We start from the raw sequence: 6,000 nt of genomic DNA, 5'->3' as shown, positions 1-6,000 counted from the left end.
TTCAAATTTTTCATTTTGCATACCCCTGGAAAAATTCGGACTTTAACTTTTTACATTGACTTTCATGTTAAATTTTGCAGATTTTTTTACGTGGTAAATAATGGTAGATAAGTATAAGTTAGCTACTAAAAGTCACTTTTATTGGTGACTTAAGCTTTTACAATCGAAAAAAATTTTTGCACACCCCTGGAAAAATTCGGACTTCAACTTTTTACATTGACGTACATGTTAATACGTGTTAATACATTGACTCTAATAAAAATTGAGTGTTTTACCTGTGACAGCCATACTTGCTGTATTTCTAGTGTTTGTACCAATTACGGATTACTGTGTGAGTATTACCTCTTCAGATTATCTATTGCTATAGCATCGATAGCATCTTTAAAACCCTTCGGAACTGCATCGTCAATGATCAACTCAATGGAATGGGTCAAGTATGGGATATAATTGATGCATCAAGCGCTATGCCTGAGCTGCTGGATGAAGACGAGGAACATACGCCTAATGAAGTCGCCGCAAATAAGAAAGCAATCAAGTTATGGAAGAAATGGACGCTTTGGCATCAGCTTTAATTATCAACTCCATAAATGAAAGTATGGCAGACACAATTTTTAATTGTGAAACTGCAGCTGAAAGGTTTTCAGTCAATAGAAATAAGAAAGAGAAATTAGTTACTACTAACACTCACGTAGCTGAAACAAGATATACTAATTTGCTAGCTCTCACACTGTTGGCTCTTACTTTAAAGAACATGAAGCAACTGAAAGCTCTATTACCAATAAAGTTATTGCAAATTTGCCTGCTATGATAGCTATGAAACAGAATTGTATCGTGGAAATAAGGTTGATCTCTCTGAAATAAAACACATTCTGACTCTTCAAGAAGCAGAAATTGGAGTAAACAAACGTACTCCAAAGCAAGTATTATTTGGTAAACCAAATAAAAAAAAGTTTGAGAAAAAGCTTTACTTTGTTATGAATGCATAGGAAGAGGCTAAATACTGTTGCAAAGCTCAAAACAATCAGAATAATCAGCATCAGATTTATACTAATCGTAATAATCAGTTTCCTAACTTTACTAGTAACACCAATCTAAGTAATCACAAAAACTCTAACAATCACTATTGGCAAGGGTGAAATTTGAATAGTGTGTGAATACGGAAATCAATCAAAATCGGCGGCCAGGTTGCGGTTCTTCGCTAATGCGTATTTGCATATAAATACACATATGGGTGTGTTTCCATGTAGTATTTTAGGTAATAAGGGCATCAACTTTAGTGGTGCTGGAAAAGCTCGTGCCTTAGGAATTTTAGCATCACCCTGTGGCTGATACTGATCTGTACTCTGAGCATTAACCTGAATTAACAGATTTAGCATCAGAGTACTCATTCCCGAGCTTGTTCGTCAAGGCCATCAGTCGAAACGTCAGTCCAAGGGGCACTGATGCAATGAGCTCTTTATAAATAGACGGAACTCGATTCAGAATATACTCAATTAATTGTTGTGTGATGAATGATTGCAAAGTTAAGTCGAGTCGCTCTTAGGGTAGCGCATTTAACATGGATTTCGGGGTCGAAGTTTGAAACTTTGAAAATACGATGAATAAACTTGTTATTCAGGGTGCACTCATCATGCTGAAGTATGATGTAGATGGTTCAATCGTGCAACTTGTGGCTATCGAGATATGACCTGAATTCAGAGCTTCTATAAGAAATTTGCACTCTGCCTTGCACTATCCCAAAGGTTACGAAAGTTAAGGATAAAATGAAAGTAAAAAGATAATTAAAGTATGTAAAGAGAAAATTGGTAAGGCAGAGGCGGTTCTATGTGTAAAGCAGTGAAAAGTTTGAAATTTTGCACACGATAAGTGTTAGTTTTATGTTTGCAGAAGTGTTTAACCGATGTGAAGAAGGTCTTTGCATTCGTTCACAGAAGATGTACATAATGACTTTGTTAGCATATCAGCAGGTTGCTGATCTTCAGGGAAAAAGTATAGTTTGATTATACAGGGCATTTCAGCTAATTTTACTGTTGTGAATTGGCTATAACTTTGCCTCTGAATTACCTTGAGGTTAGATATTTTGTTTATAGAAATGTGGACGATACTCAATTGTCATATTTCAAGGTCATGGTCACTCAGGGGCAAAGATATAGCCAACTCACAACGGTAAAATTAGCTGAAATGCCCTGTACCTTGTTCTTGATAGTCCCTAATGGCGAGATAAAGCAAATCCATGTATTCAGTACGTTTGTGGAACAAGTTATTCTGATGCAGGACAGCAACTCCTCGATTATCACTGTTGACTGATTCAGTACTTGCATTGGAATAGACAGATCTTTAAGCAATTGTATGTGACTTTCTTTCTACAGCTTTTATTGATTTTAGTGTTGAACTGTGAAGTATTGTTGTCTTGGAAGGTAATGTCAGGTCTACAGAGGATGAACGCATAAAGCAACACACCAACAGCTTCTTGTGAAGTATTTTGGAATTTTTTGGTTTTTCTTGGATAGAGTTTGATATAGACTTTTCTGGTTCGCGCTCTAAGTATGAAAATTTTCAGAAATATGCAAGTCTGAGAGTATGTTTGATGTGAAAACACAGGACAAAACAATAACACAAGCATATGACTACTGCCTAGGTTATTTTTCCTACTTTGCAAAGAAAAACTTACAGCGTTAAAAAGTTGGGCTATTCGAAAATGACCTTTAGGTGTCGTTTGATTGTCAAATAAACGAATGGCCTCACATGACCTCGAAACTTCAATTATATTATCATATTATTCATATTATACAAATATAATATACCAGGTAATCAGGCAAACATATTTGGTCCTTGTCAAATAAATGAGGTTGAATAGCCCTGTATTCAATTCATTACTATCGTTCCTGGTTGTTTAAGAAACTCATTCATCTTGTCTTGAAGTTTCTTGGATTCTACATTCATTCGGTTTGAATCTTCTTCCATTTTATCCATTTCATCTTGGTTTTTCTTCAATTTCAAATCGAGTTCATAGATAGTTTCAAGATAATGAGTCTCTCTTTGTTCACTTAAATTACAATTGATTCAAGCTTCTTCGTTGTAAATTTTGCATCTCTTGTATCTTATTTTCAAGGGTTCGCTCAGCCTTAAATATTTATCGTCCTTTTTGATAATTTCTTCCTGCAATTGGAATAGTTCGATCTCGTTGTCATCTTCTTCATAAGCAGAACTCTGAGTGTCAATTGATTTCGCTATTTCATCTCTCATTTCCATTTTAATAACCATTTCCTTCCCGAGTCTGAATGATTACATTTCACTTTTTTTCCTCTTTGATAGTGATGACTCAGCACTGATTAATAATTGTTTAATGAGGCTGTTCGTTTCTTCAAGTGAACGCCACATTTCTTGAATTTCATTCTCCTTCTCTTGTAACCCTTTTTCCTTTCATTCACAAGTTTCAATTCTTCTTCCAATGATTTGACTCGAGTCGTCAAATTCTATAATTCAGCTGATTCCATATCTTCCTCTTTCAATAAATGACTTATCTGATCTTCCCTCTCTCTTTAAGGGAGTCGAGCCACTCTTTTTAGTAGAACTTAAGCTGCTAGTCATCCCAAAACCTAATCGGGTTGATCGATGGGAAGTAGTAAAGTAGTACTGTCACTAGATTCTCGACTGTCGCCCATTCCGCTGCGTTTGGAAGTAGTTAAATTATTTGACCGTCTAACCATACTACTGTTAAGTCTTGCTTATTTAGCTGCATTACCACTAACCATATCTCTAAAAACTTTATTGAGAAAGCGAATAAACCGTGGTCTGGTCGACATTGAAAATATCTTTTCCCAGCAACAGAGCCATCGTTTATACTAGAAGCGAGCTCAACCACCAGAAGCGAAATCAGTTAATCCTAAATACCGAAGAACACCTCGTTTTAATCCACTGCTAGCGTGAACCATAACTTTATCGCCAACTTTTAGATTCGAGGCTGATGAGGATGTGGTTCTTGATGAAGCGAGAGTGGTACTTGTTACATTGGTTATGAGATCAGTTGGTGTTTGAAGCCATAACTGATTGGAGATGACGACGTTACAGTGGACGATGGTTTCTCTGGAGGTGTAATTGCTCTAGAGTTAAACGATGTGGACGGATAATGGACGGACGGATGTTTGGGTTCACAAGTAAAATATTTAACTCCATTAACAGATCCATCATTTTTACCAGAAGCATCAGCTAATTCAACTCCAGCCCATTTACCAGGAGCAAAACTTGTACTACCAAGGAATTTGATAATACCAGATTTTGTTCCATTAACGTAAATACAGTCACCAACAGTTAGATCATCAGGATCCGGGTTCAAAATTTCTGTTGACACAGGCACCGGTTTGGTAGGTGACATCAGTTTATCACTATTTATCGAAGACAAACTCGATGTCATTGAATTCATCTTTGGTAGACTTGAATTAGTCATAGAAGATGGAGGTCTAACTCTTAACAAATCACTATCACTATCATCACTCGAAGTGCTCATGATGTTTCAAACTTGATGTGTTGATATTACTTATAAACGAAGTAGGAGAGCACAAGATCTTAGAATCTACACATCTACACAATATATAAAGTCAATGTATCAAATTTTTGTCAAGATTGTGGTCAAACTGAGCGGGTTCTAAGATAAAAAATTACACAGCATGAAAGCCCGAATTCAACTACATCCACGAAAAATATGAAACTTTACCTCAGAATTCAGATCTCTGATAAATTCATGAAAATAGAGGTTGGGGGAAAAACTTTTTTGTTATTCAGGTTGATGGTTCATTGTTGGACAGGATTTGATGTAAAAATTTGTCATTTGAGTAAAGAGTAAAGAGAGTCTTTTTTCACCATATTCTCTACCACTCAATCCAACACATCCACCAAATCAACCAAAACAATATCTCTTTTTAAAAAGACTTTTCTCAACAAAACTGTCCAAAAAATTGTCCACCACCATCTTGACCACCTTTACAACATCTAGCATGTCCACTATTAATCGCCATCATATCTCAAAAAGTGGTCAAAAATTTGTTGGATTTGGGTGGTGGATAATATATTATAATATAAGAAAAAGTGTTTGAAAATGTGGTGGAAAAAAGCCACTCTAAAGTGGTTAATGAAAGTGGTGAACAAAAAGTGATGTTTGATTCAGTTGATTTGGCAGAATTTTTAGATTGGGTGGTGGACATTACCGTGAAAAGACGGTTAGCATGGGTTAAAAGAAACTTGCGATCAGCCATGATCGCATTAGTTTCTTGTAAAGGTAAACAGAATGAGCAAAAGAGAAAGAATTAAAAATCATTGTCAATGAGTCAATCATAATAAATAGATTGAAATAATTTTCATCATCAAACACTGTAAGGGTTATGTTATCTCAAATTAAATAATTTGTTTAGGCGTCTTTTTGATCAAACAAAATGAATAAAATTCGTTTAAAAACTCTGAATCGAAATTGAGAAGTAAAACAATAAAAAAGGTGAAATAAGAGTCAGCGATAGTTATGTAGTAGCAATATGAGCCATCTGGCAGGCTTATTGTACTTGTCACACATTTAAATTTGTTGACAGTTAAGATGGTTAAGAGAATTGCAACTTTTTGGTTTCAACTGTGATTGACTAAGGATTCACAAAAGACATGAGTTTTTCGTTTAATATCAACTGTTTGGTTGAGATTCAAAAATGAATTAATATTCCTTTCTTTGGGTTTTGTTGCATGCTCCTTAAAAATATTGGAAGAATATAAAACTAACAAAGAATAAATAGGTAAGTAAAAATCATGTCTTAAAGAGTTTGTTGATCTAAATTTTGGATCATTTTGCACTTGTGTAGTACACTAAAGTACCCACTTAATGCAATTTTTCTCTAACAGTAAGTAAGTCTCCATCTAGTGATAATGACTTTCAGAAACTGATAGCGCTTAAAATTTAAGTAAGTGCAAGGATTATATGAATTATAAAAACAATTTTCCTAAAATCATTGATGGCGACTG

At 35.1% G+C, this 6,000-nt stretch overlaps 1 pseudogene across 1 annotated transcript; it reads right to left on the bottom strand.

Annotated features, from left to right (window-relative positions):
• Positions 1-2,577: 2,577 nt before the first annotated feature.
• On the bottom strand, positions 2,578-4,554 carry LOC112539671 (CAP-Gly domain-containing linker protein 1-like; annotated as a pseudogene). Its single transcript, XR_016197987.1, has 2 exons — positions 4,073-4,554; positions 2,578-4,041 (listed from the first exon to the last, which is right to left on the bottom strand). The product of XR_016197987.1 is annotated as a CAP-Gly domain-containing linker protein 1-like (transcript).
• Between the last annotated feature and the right edge of the window lie 1,446 nt (positions 4,555-6,000).

The sequence above is a fragment of the Tetranychus urticae genome, chromosome 1 (genome assembly GCF_039701765.1).
Source record: "Tetranychus urticae isolate SD_2017Ah chromosome 1, NJAU_TeUrti_SD_1.0, whole genome shotgun sequence".
Lineage (NCBI taxonomy): Eukaryota > Metazoa > Arthropoda > Arachnida > Trombidiformes > Tetranychidae > Tetranychus > Tetranychus urticae.
The sequence above is the reverse complement of the archived record's forward strand: the minus strand, read 5'-3'. Positions and strand labels throughout refer to the sequence as shown.